The following is a 15293-nucleotide window of genomic DNA, read 5'->3' as shown; positions in this document are numbered from 1 at the left end:
CTTTTTTTCTTTTTTTTTTTAACCCCGAATATTACCTGGGACCCGGGCCAGCCCCTAGAATTTTATTAAAATCAATCAATGAAGAAAGAATTCAAGGGGGGGGGGGGACGTACCACCCTACCCCAACCCAAAGGAGCACTTGCTCCCAACTCAACTCTGGACCCGACCACACAAACTTATAAAACTTATTTGCTTAGAACTGGCAAACCAGCACTGTCCTCTCTAAGAATACGCTGCAGATCACCTGGCAGCCGGCTGCCAGCGTGGAACAGTTTTCACTCACTTCTTTTTGCCTACCATCGATTGAAAGTTCTTGATCCTTTATTTTAGGATCTGATTTCCCTACTTTATCTTCTCCTTAATATCCATCGCATCTTACTCTCTCTTCTTATCTTCCCTCCTAACTTTTCTCCATTCAATGACTACTTTTTTCCTTCTCTATATTTCTCTCTCCCTCACAGTAATTCCTATTTTCTCTCCCATCTTATCTTAATCAATCTCTAGCTAAATCTGAGATATTATTCTATTATCATCTTTCATAAAATATGACCTTCAGATATGGAATATTCTTTCATTATGTCTTACCATTAGATCTGGCCAACATCTAGCCGTCAGATCGAGATCTTTTCCATTCCAATAGTTGGCCCATTACTCACAGGCCTATCAGATCCATCATCATTGGTGCACTTGAAAACATGTCTTAAATATGTACGGTGGTGCCGTACCAGGCTTTTTTTTTCCCCCCACTCACATGGCACAGAACAAAAGAAAAAATCATTGTGGAATAGTTCATGATGAAAATCAGACCCAGCTGAAAATTTATAAAAGGAGAAACCAGAAATAAAAGGATGCCAGAATTCCTAGTCGTTTGGAAGCTGGGAAAAGCTTATTCCAGTTTAGGGGATTATTCTGGATAAGTTTAGACCATTCCAAGTCTCAGTCAATCCAGTCCAAATCTCAGTCAAAGAAGGGTCAAAAGTAATTAATGCATGTGTGGGGAACATGAGAAGAAGTAACTAGTTAGTTATAGATATTACCTAAAGTTGTAGAGTCCTAGAAGATATTAGTTCAGTCAACAAGTCGGTTTCCCTGTGGGATGTGTAAGTCCTTGAAAATGTACATTTCATTAAATAGTCAAAGAGTGTAGAATCAGGTGTAGAAATCCCAATTGACAGTCTAGAATGCTTCCAGTCACTCCATAAAAGGAGTTTCCTGTAATCATTTTTTGAGCAAGTTGAATGAAAGAATTTTCTAGTGTTGCTACCATAGTTCGAGAACTCGTTTCGTTTCGGTATTTCGAGCCGACCGAAATATTCAAAATTTCGGATATTTCGGTCAAAATATTGTATTTTTTCTGGTATGTTTCGATAGGTCATTTCGGTGGGTTTTAGGCCAAGTTAAGGCCTGAAACTTCATGGAAACCCTATTTTAGGCTATATAAACACATTTAAATGTTCAAATTGCAAAAATAGTCACCCAAAATGGTGTTTTGGCTGTGCACCATTGATTGGCAACGTACGGTCGAACCCTAATGTATAACTTAGTTAATTACACATTTACACATACACATTGTACATTAAACAAGTAAATTGACTTGGAACTAAGTTGGAAACATAATGACTCATAAGTTAAGTCATAAATCATAATATTAAGTACATAAGACATCAAGTCAATATTCAATAACAAGTTAACAAATAACAACTTAAGAGTTAAGATTTAAGAAGATGATATCAAACATTCCAAATCACAATATGTCAATATCCCCAATTGTCCCCTACAAGGCTACAAGTCAAGTAGTCAACTAGTCATCATTCATCTCAAATGTTTACAAATTTGCTAATAATAACTACTTCGTCGTCCAGGATCAACCCCACTCATAGTCCGCTGGAGCCGACGTGTATTACTCTTCGACTATAGGACAAATGCATGCCACGTCATAGTCTGGGAGAAGAAGCGAGTGTAGTTATCCACAGTGGCCATGTAAACTGCATCATCAACATGCTGAAGGTAACCTATCCTAGGATATAGGTCACCAAACTGTGAAGAAGTACTACCCACTGATCCACTATGATATGAGTCATATGACGGCTCTGGGAGCATGTACGGGTTGTACGGCTGCGGCTGGTGGGTTGGGTAGCTAGTGTAGGAAAAGAAGTCATCCACAAAAGATGATCCACTATATCCCCGTGAGTGGGAGTCATACTCAAAACTGGGAATGGATGGAGAAGATATAGGCTGCTGCCCCCAAGGGTACTGCCCAGAATGCCCTTCGCCATATGGATGTGAATGAGATGAACCATGCTCTGATTGTGCTAGAGATGGACTGCTGTCTACATGAAAAGATGGGGCACGAAAAATGCCTACTCGATCTACTGTCTCTATCGCCAATACTCAGTCCACCAACAGAGCCAGATAGGGCATCAATGTTCATAAGCTCAGCTTGCCTACTAGTACCACTACCACGACCACCAGGACGGGACTGGCCACGCTGCTTTCTTGAGTAGGTCGAGGTGGACGATGTGGGCCGTGTGGCTGGTATGGGGCCGGTGGGGGCACGGATTGCCTTTTGCTTCTCTTGTACCACAAACGGGACTCGAGTTCCCTCATATGCTTGACCACCATCACCATCATCATCACGTCCATCATTACCTTCATCATCACCTCCATCATCACCATCTCCACCAGGACCACCACCACCATCTCCACCAGATGACATAGGCCAATCTTCATCCTCCTCATCAACACTACCAATAGGCTGGAATGGTATGGGTGACACGTCCCGTGCGTGTACCTCACCCTCTGTAGCCATGAAGTCATCCACATTAGCTTCTATGTGTTCAGCTAACATGGGGTCAGGTCTACCTCCAGGTTGATCTAATACTGGCTCACCTCTATCCCTCACCCAATCAACAATAGGATCTTCATCATCTGACTCCACCTGGAAAATGTCGGCAAGATCGATATTTTCCCTGATACCCTCTTGTCCCATGCGTATGTATTGCATCTTCAACCTCAAATTATAATGCACATACACTAAGTTAGAGAGACGTTCAGAACCCAATATATTTCTCCTCTTGAAGTGGATGAGAGAAAATGTACTCCAATTCCGTTCACAGCCAGATGCTGAACATGTCTGGGAAAGAACCTTGATTGCTACTTTTCTTAAATTGTTTGCCGAACCCCCATACAACACCCACCATTCAGCTGCATTACAACAAAAGGAACATGTCACCTTCATTTCAAAAGAATAAGATATTGAATTGAGTAATGACTAATGAAGTAATGCCTAATGAGTACCGGCATCACCGCGTGTCTGGCCTTGCTCTGCAGCATCGGTTCCAAAACTTCCCAATGCATCCCTAAAAGTTTTCAACTATAATCATTTGGAAAATATTTAAAATTAGTAATGGCTCATTACTATTTAGTATTGAATTGAGTAATTCCAAATGAATTATAACTTTTACTATTCGGCTCCAACTTGGCAACTACTTCTTTGACTGCGTCAATAAGACTATTATTCAACCCAAGCCTATGACTGTATTGGTACTTGGGGTTCAAATAATATGCTAAAATTGACATTACATATTGACTAGTTAGTAATATATCCTTCAAATTAACTTTAAAAGATGTAATTGCATAAAAAACAAAGAGTGTACACTTACCAGCCTTATGCAGTGGATGTATAAGTTGATTTTCCCAGCGTTCCTTGATAATTTTGAGAAAGTGTTTGCTACCTCGTGGATTTGCATTGTAAACACCTTCATTCATCAAGTCTATGGCAGCATATAGATGTGGCATGGTTGGCCCTTGAGAGCAGAATCAACTATATGCGAAACCTTGACCACTGGGTCTAGAAGTTGTACCACTTTATGCAACTTAGACCAAAAGTCATCTGATGAAATTGTAGCTTGTGCTTCCCTACCACCATGGGTATTGGACCCATTCCACTTGAACCAGTCTTCAGAAGCAAACATTGATCTCAGTACAGACTTCTTGGTCTCTATACTCTTGAGTGCAATGTAGTTGGTGGCGAATCTAGCTATGCCTAGCCTCTCTAAGTCACCCCCACACTTCTCCCTCAAGAGGTTTAGTGCAAACACATGGTTGTAGACAAAGTTGGTCATTTGCCTTGCCTTTTCCACAACATGTTGTACCAATTTGATCTTTCCCATGTCCTTCAACATGAGGTCTATACAATGGGCAGCACATGGAGTCCAAAACAACCGGTACTTATTGTTTTGCATCAACCTCTCACCGGCACTCTTGTAGTTGCTTCCGTTGTCCGTTACAATTTGGACAACGTTCCCCACTCCTACATCTTCTACCACTTCCTTCAGCAATTTGTAGATATACTTTGCATCCTTTTTCTCCTTGGAGGCATCAACAGACTTTAGAAAGACTGTCCTCCCATCACAATACACCATAAAGTTGATGATGGACTTTCTTGTAGGACCAGTCCAACCATCACACATTATGGTCACCCCATAGTTCTCCCATAACCCCCTTATTTCATTGATGTAGTCTTCAAGCTCTCTCTTCTACTGGGGCAAATACACATTCATAATCTCATATGGGGTGGGCCCCTTATACCCTGGGCCAGCCTCGTAATGGAATCTATCGATCGATAAAAGGGGCCTTGTCTTTGTGTTCTTCTGGGATGGTATGGTATAACATCCACTTAGCTATAGATTCCTTCACCATCCCCTTCAGATTTTTCCATACTCCCTTGATTTTTGGTTGTTTGTTGCCTTTCTTTCTATAAACACCAGGTGCTTGGTGAAGTGCTGGGTCATCTTGTGGTGGTAGAGGCGGAGGGGGAGCTGCCCTCGTACTCTGTGATCTCCTAAAGGGATTAGGAAACCCACCTCCTCCACTTGTACCTGCTCCTCCACTACTACTAGCACCAGCTCTAGAGGTACCAGCTCCTCCACTACCACCTACTCTCTGTCTCTCGACTCTCTCCTAATCCTCATGATAACTGGCTCTGCTCATCATCTGTGCTCGTCTCCAATCCCTAGCCTCTCGCTCAGTCTCTATATCATCAGGAACATAGACATCATCACTGTCATCATCATCATCATCACGATGGCTTGATTGGCCTCCCGCTGTACACCTCATTGCTTCCTCAAGATCTCCTTTTGCCTTCTCCCTCTGAGCCTTCCTCTTACTCCCTCCCTTCATGTAATCAATGACAGCCCTAGATACCTCCACAGGGACCATATGACATGCGACCACTTCAGGAGAATTCCCAGCTAGATGTTGTTTGAGTCTAGTGGTACCACCTCCCAAAAACTGCATGTGACAATAGTTGCATTGGGATTTTCTTTTATCCCCATCAATTGGAGTGCCATGCAACCATGCAATGTCACTCCTAGTGCGCCTGGGTGTGCTCCCCTCCTCCTGGGTCTGGGCCGGCTGCCTCTGCCCCTCTTGCCTCTGGCTTTGTCATTTACCACGGTTCGCCATAATCGGACTAGTTTACTGTTGCATGAATAAAAGACAAATCATTAATCACTGAAGGTTTTAGTTTAAATGTTTAAGAATTAAGATTTAAGAGCACTAACACAAGTATATAAGTATATAACTATTTAGTATTTTTCCCCTAACCCTCATATTTTTCTCATATTTAAAAACAATTTTTAAAAATATTTTTCAAATAAATATTGGCCTAGCACAACAAAATCGAAAAGATATGTAAATAGGCAGCAAATAAGAAGTATGTACAATTTACTTTTATATTTTTCAGTAATTTTAAAACAAAAACCTCATATTTTTTCTTATTTTTTGCTTTTTTTTGAATTTTTTAAATATTTTTTATAATTTCTGAAAATTAAAATAATTAATTATTGGCAGAAAAATATTTTTGACACCATGAGGCCATAGATCGGCCAATGGTGTCTAACATATATTTAATTCATCACCATACAATATACATAACCCCTATTATTTTTTGATTTTTGTTGTAAATAAATCCAATTTTTGAAGTAGAAAAATAAATAAATAATATATATACCAAAAAAACATTTCGACACCGTGAATCCGTAGATCGGCTTCCAGTGTCTAACATATATTTATTTCATCACAAACAAACATGTTGATCATGCATTTCCCTAAAAAATATCAATTTTGAGAATATGGTTTTACTTGGAATAGTGGAAAGGCTTCACAGATGTGCTAAGAAGTTTGTTCTCCAAGTGATTCCGGCGTAGATGCGTCAAGGATTCAAGTGGGAAGTGGAAGATTGAAGAAGAAATGAGCAAAAACCTTGAAAAACCAAACAAAAGTGCCAAAGGAGGAAAAATGCTCTCTGTTTCTCAGTCTCGGTCAAAATTTCGACCGAGACTGTCGAAACATGGTATTTTATATAAAGCAATTTCTTGAGATTTTTGAAATCTCGCGAGATTTTGAAAATATCTCGAAATCTCTAGAATTTCGATCTAAATTTTGTATTTTTTTGATTCGAGGGGCCATTTCATTTCGAGGGGGTCGAAATTCTCGAAATCTCGAAATCTCGAGATTTTGAACTATGGTTGCTACTGCTAATACTAGTACTTGAAGGTGTGTATTCCTTCAATAATATTGGATCAGAACTTGAACCAAGGCCCGTCCAAGGAGGTGGATTCCTCCCATTCACACCCATTTCATATCCCACCCACTTATAATCCTCATATTACTATCCAAACACCCTATCCATCTACTGTAGTCCTATATTTCCACCTATATTAGGAGCTGCCTGGCCTGGGCTACATCAGTTTGGTATCAGAGCACTAGGTTTGCAGTTTCTCTTATTTCAATCATATGGCAACCAGAACTGGAAGGGAATATCAAGGTCAACTCAGGGACAGACAACGAGACAAGTTGCTGCTGCAAATTGCACAGCGCCTTGATGATGTCACCGATCAAGTCACCAATATGGAAGCAAGAAGCATTGGATGTTCTCATACTACAGCCAATCAAACTACAGTTGCAGCAAATGAGAAATACTTAATCAGGAAGAGGCTGGTGGATCCCTGACGCAGAAAACAGCAATGTTCATCAAGTTGGACAACCAATGCTGCGGGCAAGTTCTGGACCAGCAAGAGACAGGATTCCATCAGCCACTCCTAGAGCATCCCTTCAAGGTATCTATCAACAAATGCTAGACCAAGATAGGTATGAAGGACAAATGGCTAATGATATCACTAAAAAGGTGCGTGTATAAAAAGGCCGTACCCAGTGCACAAGGCTCCCGCATTTAGCAGGGTCTGGGGAGGGTCAAATGTACGCAGCCTTACCCCCGTTTCCAAAGAGGCTGTTTTCCGGACTTGAACCCGTGACCAAGCGTTCAGCAAGTGAGCACTTGACCAACGCACCAAGCACGACAGATTGGAAAATTAGACCCTAATGCATTTACAGATTGGTTAATTGCTCTAGAAGACTATTTTGATGGGTATGTTATGACTAAGAATCGAAAGATGTGATCGGCTAAGATGGAACTTAAGGGTTAATCCCGATTATGGTAGTGCAGGATTGAAGAACGTATGCTTAGGCTTAGTCAACCTCCAATAATCCATTGGGAGGAGATGAAGCTTAAGCTATGCGTTGGGTATCTTCCACTCAATTATGAAGACTCTGTGTATGAACAACAGAGTCAATTTAGATGTAGAGAGATTTAAAATTAGGGTAAGGCTTGGATGATTAATTATCATCCCAAGCACATCTATTTATAATCATAATGAAACAAATAAAATAATTACATGAGCAATGTGGGACTAAACCACATACAAGAAACAACATAAACAAGACATAATAACAAAGGGAAAAAGTCCAGAATACCCCCACGGTATTCTGGCCCATATATTCTAACACTCCCCCACAAGTTGGAGCATATATATCATACATGCCCAACTTGACTAAGATATGATGAAACAGTTTGCTACTCAGTTCCTTAATGAACACATTAGCCAGTTGATCAGTAGACTTCACAAAGGGAACACAAATGAGGCCGGCTTCAAGCTTCTCCTCGATGAAATGTCGGTCAACCTCCACGTGTTTAGTACGATCATGCTGGACAGGGTTATGAGCAATGCTAATGGCAACTTTATTGTCACAATAAAGCATCATGGGAAGATGGACAGCAACACCAATATCCTGCAATAATCCTCTAAGCTATAGAAGTTCACAAATTCCTTGTGCCATCGCACGAAACTCGGCTTCAGCACTGGACCTTGCCACAACATTCTGCTTTTTGCTACGCCATGTGACAAGGTTCCCGCCCACAAAGGAACAATAGCCAGAGATAAATTTCCTGTCAGTAGAACTAGCCCAATCGGCATCAGTATAAGCTTCAATCTTAAGGTGACCATTGGGAGAGAGAAGGATTCCCTTTCCTGGAGCAGACTTCAAATACCTCAAAATACGACGGACTGCATCCATATGAGAGGGATAGGGATCATGCATAAACTGGCTCACCAAACTTACAGCAACTGCTATGTCAGGTCGTGTGTGAGAGAGGTAGATTAGTTTGCCCACTAATCGCTGATAACCACCCTTGTCAACAGGCTCACCCTCTTTCTCCCTAAGTTTTGTAGTAGCTTCCATAGGAGTATCTAAAGGATGACAACCTAGTAGCCCAGTCTTAGTCAATAGATCAAGGACATATTTTCTTTGAGAAAGAAAGATGCCCTTTGAAGATCGAGCAACTTCTATCCCTAAAAAATATTTTAGAGGGCCAAGATCTTTGACTTCAAACTCACGGCCAAGGAGGAGCTTCAAATTCTTGATAGCATCATCATCATTACCAGTGACCACAATATCATCCACATAGACTATGAGAAGAGTTACCTTGTCACCAACTCGTCTGATAAACAAAGTGTGATCAGCATTGCTCTGCTTATAACCTGCTGAAATCATAGCCGTGTGAAATCTGCCAAACCAGGCCCTAGGTGACTGCTTCAACCCATAAAGAGCACGCTTCAATTTACAGACCCTGCCCCTAGTCCTGTCATCAGAGAAGCCTGGTGGAATATCCATATATACCTCCTCCTCAAGCTCCCCATGGGGGAAGGCATTCTTTACATCTAACTGCTGAAGATCTCACCCAAGATTTGTAGCACAAGATAATAACACCCTGATAGTGTTGAGTTTTGCCACTGGTGCAAGGGTCTCCTGATAGTCAACTCCATAAGTCTGAGTGAACCCCTTTGCAACCAGACGTGCCCTATACCAATCCACTGAACCATCAGCCTTCTGTTTGACCACGAAGACCCATTTACATCCCACTGGTTTTTTCTCTGGAGGAAGAGTCACAAGATCCCACGTATTATTTTTGTGTAGTGCTCTCATTTCCTCCAACATTGCTGCCTTCCACTTTCCATCCATAGATGCTTCCTACCAATTTTTAGGAATCGAGACAGAAGAAAGAGAAGATACAAAAGCATGAAAAGAAGGAAAAAGAGAGCTATAATAAACAAAATGAGATATGGGATGTAAAGTGCAAGTCCTAGTACCTTTGCAATGAGCAATAGGTAGGTCGGAAGAAGAGAGATTACCTGGAGATGAAGGATCTGGATCCAGAGCCGGCAATTGGATGGGTATTGGTGCTAAAGTGGGTTGCAGCTGCCCTCTGTTGGTTCTGCGCCTTGTATAGGTGAGTATGTTGGAGTTGTCAATTCTCTTCTGAAATTCACCAATAGTTCTCTGGACGGGAGTCAACTCTCCCTGGATAGGAACATTAACAATACTATTTTCTATGGTCTCCTCCTGTAAAGGATTCCCATCAGGTGAGGGAGGAACAGCCAGAGGATGTTGGGCATTAACTAAAGTAGGATGGGCAGCATCCAAAGTAGGCTGGGCAGCAGCCGTGGGTGGTATAGAAGGCTGGGCAGCAGCCAGAGGAACCTCAAGTAGAGGAATCTCAAAAGACACATCTTCACTAGAACTCTCCCCCTGAAGAGGTGGAGAAGAATAATAAGAAAAAGACTCATGGAAAATAACATCCATATTAACCATGGTACGGCGAGAAGGGGGATGGTAACACTTATAACCTTTCTGGATTGGAGAATAACCCAAGAAAATACAACGGAGCCCCCGAGGTTCAAGTTTGCTTGGAGATTTGGTATCTCTAGTATAACACACACAACCAAACACCTTGAGAGGCACAATAAAGGAGGAATTTCCCAGTAAAACATTAGTGGGGCTACGGGAGTTAAGAACCCGAGAAGAGAGCCTATTGATGAGATAGGCTGCAGTGAGAACCGCATCCCCCCAATATTGAGATGGGACATTCCTCTCAAACATCAAAGCCCTGGCCATCTCTAACAAGTGGCGATTTTTCCGTTCTGCCACACCATTCTAGGCATGGGTATTAACACAACTAGTTTGATGAATGATGCAATGATCAACCAAATACTTTTGAAATTGCGATTCCTTATACTCTATTCCATTATCACTTCTCAATATTTTGAGAGTAGCCTGGAACTGAGTTTGGATGATTTTATGAAAATGCTGAAAACATGAGAAAACTTGATTTTTCGTGTGCAAAAGATACACCCAGGTATTCCTAGAATGACAATCAATGAAAGAGACAAACCACCGATGACCAGAAATAGATGTTTTACGACTAGGACCCCAAACATCAGAATTGTTAGCATTATTATGGAGTTATTTTTTTCTTTTTAGTTCAAGCTGGTTTTTCTTTCTTCTCTTATTTGTATAATCCAGCTTGAGGGGGAGTGTTGGAATATGTAATCCAAAATACCGTGGGGGTATTCTGGTCTTTTGGGTGTTTTATTTATTCTTTATTTATGTATTTATGAGCAAGGGAAGAAATGTAATTAGGGATGTGACATTGTTCACGTGAACAGTATCATGAATAGTGTTTTTCCCTTGTTATCTGTTTTACTACTATAAATAGAGAGCTTGACTGATCTTATAGATCATTCAAGCCATTCTCCCATTCTCGGTTCAAGTCAACATGGTATCAAAGCTAGTCTGATCTAGGTTAGAAAAAGAGGAAAAAACCCTACTCCTTCTCTCCAATTGACTTCTTCCTTCTTCTCTCTTTCTCCTCCTTTTGGTTTTCTTCTTCTCATCCTTGTAAGGGGGCAGCACTAATGAGGTAAAAATCTTAACCAATGATTTAGGTGCTGCCCTCCTCCATTCAATCTCTTTTTTCCATTAAAATTCTGCTGGAACCATCTTTGCGAATTGGAGCTTTCTAGAATTTTTTGGAGATCAACTTCCTATCACTATTGAAGGCTGACCTTCCACCATTGGAGCTCCCTTTGCTCTCTTTTCCAGCACCTTCCTACCCTATTCCATTGACCTCCTTTCCTTTTTTCTATTTCTCCATCTTTCATTAACCTTTCCAGCCCCTACCCTAATCGATCTCAACTTGTCAAGGTTTTTCAAAACCCTGACTCCAATCGATTTTAGGGTTTCCCTTTTCAGATGCAGCTAATTTTTTGGGGGTGATTCCCTACTACTACAAGCCATACTCGACCTAAGTTTGGACCCTTTCTGATGGCTGGATTTGTTTCTACAGCAAAACTTTCTTAACCTGCTAATTTGGTTACCTGCTAAAACCCTAACTCCAATCGAAATTAGGGTTACAGGTTTCAGCTTTTGCTGATTTTTGGAGGGCTGATTACTTCATCTACAAGGACCACTCGACCTCAATATTGGCCTCTTTCCAAGTGTTTGAAGACCTCTGACCCCAATCGATCCTTATTTTCAGGGTTTTACAAAATCATGACACAAATCGATTTTTTGGGTTAGGGTTATTTGCTGCTGCTGGAGTTTTTTGGAGGTGTTTCTACCATCAAGAGGCGCAACCTACTTCAACTATTCGTGGCTTGAAGAAGTTCTATTTCGTGTGATAGCTGCTGCCCTATTTTTCTGCATTTTTTTGGTGTTTCTCCCTCTTGAAGATCAAGTCTCAATCACAAAAAGATGTTGGTTATTCGTATTGGAGATCCATTCAAGCAGCTCTGGACAGCATCTATTACACACCATCAACAATCTTTGACAAGTCATCATCTCTTTTATGAAGCCCCCTTTCCCTACAATCGATCTCAACTTTCAGGTTTTTTACAAAAACCCTGACTATAATCGATCTAAGGGTTAAGGTAGTCCTCTCTTGCTGATTTTTTGAGGAGAGTTTTGTAACCATCAGAGGAGTACTCGACCCAAGTTTCAGCATCATTCATGGATTTATTTTGAAAAAAAATTCAGGTTCACACTTATGGCTCGATTTCATCATTTATCAACCTATTCTTTTACTTGTTCCTATGTGGCTGGCTGCTTCAACTACCTATGGATCTGTTGGGTTAATTAATTTATACTTGCTGGTTCTATCAAGCTTTACTACATACCTTGCTCTATTGATTGGCTTCTGTAAGCATGACTGGTTGACATGTTACTGCTGCCTTTATGAGGACTACTGCTGCCCTATTATTGAGTCTGAATATCCTACTATTGGAGTTCGAATTTCTTTCATTGTTGAAGACTCGAATTTACTACCTTGGAGATCAGCTTATTTGGGATTACAACAGCATTGTTCCATGGTTATTGGTTGCAACTACGAACCTATTCAGCTGTGTGAAGCTCTTCTACTACTTCATATCCGGCTTACTTTGGAGCTTGTTCCTAGCAGTGCTTACTAATTCAGATCTGATCCAAGTTTTTGTTGAAGTTTATTACATCAATTCTGTCCAGATATCTTCGTCAGTTCTATTTAGCATGAGGGAGTTTATAAATTGGAGTTTTGCACACTTGTTCTTCCTTGTTTGAAGATTGATCAAGCCTTGAAGATTGGAGCTTTTCCTTACTTCAAATCAGATCTGTATACTTATCAGATGTGAATATTGGAGTTCAGTGTTTGTCCCCTGTAGGAGTTTCCATCCAAGGAGTTTGTTTGGTCGTTTGAAGATGGTGGACAATTTCTATGTTGCATTATTTTTCTCCATAATTCATTATCCCACAACTTTTCTTTTCACTTCACCATCTCCCCTAACATACCTTTGGCATATACCCATAACGACTTTGGACGATAATGGTATTCTTTAAATTGCCATTTCTTCCTTTTCCATTCCCTTAGCACCTTTTGGAAAATTCTGGAATATTATATTTTTGCCTTATCTCTTACATTATCTCTGTTATGTCCACGTGTACTACTACACGTGAGGGAGAGATTATGTACAGTACACCTACAGACATTGTAGAAGCAGAACTTGCAGGAATACTTGGTGCAAAACATAGAAGATCAGTGTTTCCACCATTGCTATTGGGAATCCTTCTGTATTGGGTTGAATTTGCCGTAAGGGGGAGATGAAGAGTATTGAAGCCTATATGAGGTTCTACAGTTGGGTGATCTTTTCCGCTACCTGATTCATTTGTTTCTGCTGCTTGCTGCCCTAGTTGCTTGTCTTCAAGATTATCAGTCAGAGATTCATCACTGGATAGCTATAGAAGATTGGTGAAAGCTGCCTTTTTTTGCTGATCAAATCTGCCCAGTTTTTTGAAGATCTATATTTAAAATTCTTGAAGGTTTAGTTGGGAGCTGCATTCATCTTTGTCAAGTTGGATTCTACTGCAACTTAGTTTCTTCCCATTTTGTTCAAGTTGAGCATTAGTACCTTGTATGCACCAACTTGAGGGGGAGTGTTAGCATTATTATGGAGTTATTTTTTTCTTTTTAGTTCAAACTAGTTTTTATTTCTTCTCTTATTTGTATAATCCAGCTTGAGGGGGAGTGTTGGAATATGTAATCCAGAATACCCCCACGGTATTCTGGTCTTTTGGGTGTTTTATTTATTCTTTATTTATGTATTTATGAGCAAGGGTAGAAATGTAATTAGGGATGTGATACTGTTCACATGAACAGTATCGTGAATAGCATTTTTCCCTTGTTATCTCTTTTACTACTATAAATAGAGTGCTTGAATGATCTATCCCATTCTCGGTTCAAGTCAACAAGAATGCACCAATTGAAAACAAGAAGAACTACTTTTATTTGAAATTGGATAAGTTGAACGTGTCTGTTTGGCCAAAACACATGCCTCACAAAAAAAGTCATCCTTAGTATGTAGGGTGACCAAACTAGGAAATAAATGAGCTAAAATTCCTAAAGGGGGGTGACCTAACCTAGAGTGCCACTGGTAGAGTTCAGAAGAGACCACGGAGTTCTGGTGTAGCGGAGAAGGCAATGGTGGTGGAGAGAAGCAACCATCATCAAGCAGGTACAGCCCACTGAGCACTTTACCCAATACAATCTTCTTCCCAGATTCCAGATCCTGAAACACACAATGAGAAGGAAAAAAAGTGACTTTGCAGTTAAGATCGCGAGTAATACCACTAATGGAAAGAAGGTTAGTAGTAAAGTTAGGAATGTGCAAAACAGAAGACAAGGGAAGAGAGGAAGTGCAGTTGATGATTCCTTTTCCAGATATGGAAGAAAGGGAACCATCAACCACTTTGACCTTGTCTTTCCCAGAAGTGGGAGAATATCGGTGAAACAAACTAGAGGAACCGGTCATATGATCCGTAGCTCCAGAATCTATGATCCAAGGATGGGAAGCTATAGAAGCACAATGACCTCCAATGGAATACCTGACCGGGTAAAGTATGAACTTGAAGGAGCAGAAGAATTGGCAGTAGCTGATGTAGTAGAGGCAACAACAGCGGAAGACCTTAGCATACGTAGGAGTGCCTGTAGATCATCCTGGGATAGACCAGTGTCAGTTGCAGGGGCTGCAGTAACAGTCTCAGTCTGATGGGCCTTGGTCTTTGTCTTTGTCTTTGTCTTGGCAGCCCTTTTAGCTTCAAAGTCAGCCGATTTCCCATGAAGTTTCCAGCACTTTTCTTTGGTGTGATAGGGTTTGTGACAGTGCTCACAAACAACAGTCCCTGTAGTAGAATCACCAAGAGAAGTAGTGCTACTAGGTGCAGGAGTGGCCGGGGCAGCAGCCTTGAGAGCTGATCTGTCAGTAATAGGAGGGTGCAACATGGCAGCCCTACGGTTCTCCTCAGAGGACACCAAGGCATAAGATTGTTCAAGTGTGGGAAAAGGCTTATGGCCCAACACTTGAACACAAATCTGGTCATACTCCACATTTAAGCCAATCAAAAAGTCATATACCCTGATCTTGTCCACATGCTTTTTATAGGAAGCAATATCAGCAACTATAGTCGGGTGAAAGTCAGAGAAGTGGTCCAATTGTTGCCACAGACTGCATAGAGTAGCATAGTACTTCGAAACTGAAAGTTCACCTTGAGTGGTATGAAGGACCTTCTTCCGAAGTTCATATACCTGG

At 40.9% G+C, this 15293-nt stretch overlaps 1 protein-coding gene across 1 annotated transcript in view; it reads right to left on the bottom strand.

Moving 5' to 3' along the window:
- The window catches only part of LOC122658885 (DNA polymerase kappa), a 115076-nt gene that overhangs the window by 15494 nt on the left and 84289 nt on the right, over positions 1-15293 (bottom strand).

Source organism: Telopea speciosissima, chromosome 4 (genome assembly GCF_018873765.1).
Source record: "Telopea speciosissima isolate NSW1024214 ecotype Mountain lineage chromosome 4, Tspe_v1, whole genome shotgun sequence".
In the NCBI taxonomy this organism is placed as follows: Eukaryota; Viridiplantae; Streptophyta; class Magnoliopsida; order Proteales; family Proteaceae; genus Telopea; species Telopea speciosissima.
The sequence above is the reverse complement of the archived record's forward strand: the minus strand, read 5'-3'. Positions and strand labels throughout refer to the sequence as shown.